Source organism: Cicer arietinum, chromosome 3 (assembly GCF_000331145.2).
Source record: "Cicer arietinum cultivar CDC Frontier isolate Library 1 chromosome 3, Cicar.CDCFrontier_v2.0, whole genome shotgun sequence".
Lineage (NCBI taxonomy): Eukaryota > Viridiplantae > Streptophyta > Magnoliopsida > Fabales > Fabaceae > Cicer > Cicer arietinum.
The window spans coordinates 18,031,315-18,035,493 of NC_021162.2; positions in this window are offsets into that span (position 1 = coordinate 18,031,315).

The window sequence follows — 4,179 nt, forward strand, 5'->3', positions numbered from 1 at the left end:
AAAATTCTATCCAAAGAATCAGATGACAAAGACTTTCACGTTACAAACGTTTTGGTTGAATTCATGAAGAATAACATGGTTTCAATTGAAAGATTTGAAACTCAATGTGAGAGGTTATTTGAACAAGTGGTTAAATTTGAGAAGATGGAGGAGAAGTTGAAGATTGAAGATAATTTCATTGTTGTGGTAGAAGAAGATAAGCAAGAGGAAAAGGCGAACGAGGAAAAGAAAAAAGAAAGAGATTGATAAAGTTCGAGATTCAATCTATGCCTTGTTCATCAATGTCCAATTGAAAAGGACATGGAAACACCATCTTTTATTTCTTAAGTTCATGGAATTTCTACCAAACAAAAAGAAAAAGAAGCATGATGTGTTCTTCTTGTCATATATGCCACCTTGACAGTAGTTGAGACGTCAAGCTCAAGACACTAAACGAGCGCTTATTGGGAGGCAACCCAATTTTATATCCTTTGCACCGTATTTATTTATTGCATTTTAGATTTCTCTAATTGCTAGTTCTATTAGTTTTGATGTTTGGTATGAGCAAAGAATCAAAAAGATGCATTAAGAAGCGATTGTATAGCTCCAAATGACAGAACGCGCGCCCAAGCGCGCCTGAAGCACTTTTTCCAGACACCAGGAGGCTGATCTATTTGCACCTCACCAGTATACTGGCGACCAGAGCGGAACAAGAGCGGATGATCTAAACGAGAATCATTGAACTACTAAACTGAGAGAATTTTTTTTTCTTTTTTCTTTTTCTTTTTGTTGGTTGTCCTGTTGCTTTCCGTTTTCTCGTTTTCTTTGTTTAATGTCAGTATATGTTGATTTTCTTCTCCTCATGTTTTTTTCTCCTTTCACTAAATGTGTACTATGATGAAACAGTCGTATTGACTTGCACTTAATCTTAAAATTTCTGTTTGTGATTTTGCAAGTTAAATTTCATTTCTTAGATTATGTTATTACTCAAGTCGACAAGCCTTCCTAATGCATGCATTCTTGATTACTAAATGGTTGTAGAAGGCTAATATGCCATCAATTTTTCAAAAATACAATTTTAACTTTTCAGAAGCATGTTGGCTTTATTTTGATTGTTCATACTCTCTCTTATTATCCTAGTTGTGAGCTTTTGAGCCTAAACACTTAAATTCTTTGTTGTGTGATTATCCAGACATGTGTTATCCCTCTAGAACTTGCACTAATTCTGACTTGCATCACTTGTAATTTATGCATACATTGAGGCAATTTTATTGGTCGTTTGAGCCTTTCTAACTACCCTATGAAAATTTTACCCTTTGCTAGCCCTTTTGAGCCTTGCCCTTTTATTTCGGTTACTAGCCACATTACAAGCAAAACATCTGACTTTAATTAAATCACCTTATTTGGAGTTAGGTAGAAAAAAATTCTTGTCTTGATAAAATTCTAAGTTTGGGGTTGCTCATGGGATAGCAACTTTCTAAGTTTGGGGTGGTGATTCTCAGAAAAAGAAAATAAAAAAAATAATAATAAAAAGAAGAAAAATAAAATGAAAGAAGAAAGAAGAAAAAAAGAAGATAAAAAAAATTCAATCTGTGTACTTTGGTAAAAAATTTATCTTCTTGGTTCTTTTGTCAATGTTTGAGAATCCCCATAATGAAAAGGTGGAGAAAAAAAAATGGTAGAATAAGGTGGAAATGTATGCCTAACTCCAAGTGGTAAAGCCTACTATCCTAAAATGTCCTACCCTTACCTAAGCCTCATTACAACCCGAAAGTCCTCCAAAAATGTATGTGTTTACTGCATTGTGATTGCTAACTAGAATTTTTTCAAGCCTATGGTAGCGTGATGCATGTTCTAGGATTTGAGCGATAAATTCATAACCCTTTCTAAACACTTGAGAGAAATTTTGGTGAGATTGTGTGAAGAGAGAGTTGAATTTGATGAATGAATGCCAATGTGTACAAATCTTGTTGTCTGTATTTTTGAAAACAACCATAGAGCATGATGAATGTTTTGCAGTAGCAAGAACTTTGAAATTTGAGTTTGATGTAATTTGAGAAATTGAATTTAAGTGTGCATTTAACAGGACCAAATATGAAATTAATTGTTGCTTGGGGACAAGCAATAGATTAAGTTTGGGGTTGTGATGACTCTTCATCATATGCATATTTTCCCACTGTTTTAGTCTTATTTATCCTCAATCATCAGTTAAATTAAGGATTTATTTGATACATTTTGTTGATTTTTGTTCTTTGAGTTAATAAAATGTTTTTTGTTTTTATTTCGTTGATTAAGTAGGAATTTGTCGTAATTTTACATTGCGTTTTGTTTAAGTGCAGTGCTGAATTTTGGTGAAAAATCAACATGATATATATGGCGTATTTCAGCCATATCTGGAGTTCTAGATGTCCAATTAGTGTCGCTCCAAGTGCTAATGAAAGCTAAGATCCATATCTACAACTTTCATGAAGACACCGGGACCAACTTCAGACGCAAAAGATGAGCAATATGCAAAATACATCAGACAGCAGATGCTGTGCGCCTGGAGCGCATTTCTCGTGTTTCAGTTCTATCAACGCGCGCCTGGGGCGCGTGACGCGCATCAGCAATCATAAAAACAAATTTTTTTTTACTGTTTATGCATCTTTTTGACTCTTGGGAACTTGGGAGACTTGTGCCCTAGCATAGAAACTCAAAGACGGCCGTTTCTAACGCCATTGAAGCAGTTTTATCAAGAATCATCCATGAATCATTCTTGTAATTCTTCTTTAATCCTTATCTTTTGTATCTCTGTCATGAGTAACTAAACCCTATTTGTTAGGGATGAGTGTAACCAGATGAAACCCTTATTTTTCTGATTTGATTTCTAGTTATATGAATGAGTTTATTGAATTGTTTTTCTCATCTCTGTGCTTAATGCTTTTTATTGCTTGATCAACATTAAAATGTTCTACGATTTGTATTTTGAAACGGAAGTGGACTTTACAAATGCTTGAGATGAGAAATTCATGAATTTGTAGTCTAGGGATAGATGCAGGTCATGAAACCAATTAAATTAGTTGCAAAGCAATAATTTACAAGAGAATTTCTATACGGTAATGCTTAATTCTAATCTTAAATCCACTAAGGAATTAGGGGTTACTTTGGAATTAAAGGTTCTGTCACTAAGACATTAGGGCAAGAATAATAAAGAGAATTCGGTAATAATTCAATAAAGGAATTCAGTAACTAGGATCAAATTAGACACCAAGGTTGGATTCGAAGTGAAACTCATCCCTGACATTTTTCTCATTATAAAAGATCAATTTTATTATTGTTGTTAATTTCAAACATTATTTCAATCAACTTGGGAACCTTTTTGTTCAATTCTAGTAATCAAATATAATTCAATAGTAAAACACAATCCTTGAGTTCGACACTCGGTACTACCGTTTTATTATTACTTGCAACGATTCAGTACACTTGCTGAAACGATATCAACATGACAGGAGATAAAAACTGCTTCATAACATTCATCAAGAAGGATGGTGGTTCGGTCACTTTTGGCAATAATAATCAAGCTCAAATTATAGGTAATGGAACCATTGGTAAGACAAACTCTGCTCAAATAAATGATGTTCAATATGTGGAAGGTTTAAAACACAACCTATTAAGCATAAGTCAGCTATGTGACAATGGATATGAAGTCATTTTTAAGCCAAAGGTATGTGAAATCAGAAAAACTCAGACTGGAGAAATTTTATTTTCTGGAAAACGAAAGAAAAATTTATATGTTTTATATCTCGAAGAACTACGTGATGAATCATGCTTTATATCAATCAATAAAGATAAATGAATATGGCATAAAAGGGCTGGGCATATCAGTATGAAAACCATTTCAAAAATTTCCAAACTTGATCTTGTTAGAGGTTTACCAAAACTTAACTTTGAAAAAGATAAAATATGTGAAGCTTGTGCCAAAGGTAAACAAGTTAAAAGTAGCTTTAACACAAAAGATTTTGTAACAACAAATAGAACTCTTGAACTACTTCACATAGATCTCTTTGGGCCTGTCAAAACAATAAGTCTAGGAGGAATGAAATATGGTTTTGTTATTGTTGATGATTTCTCAAGATTTATATGGGTTCTGTTTTTAAAACAAAAAGATGATGCTTTTGAAGCATTCAAAACATTTTGTAAAAAGGTTCAAAATGAAAAAGA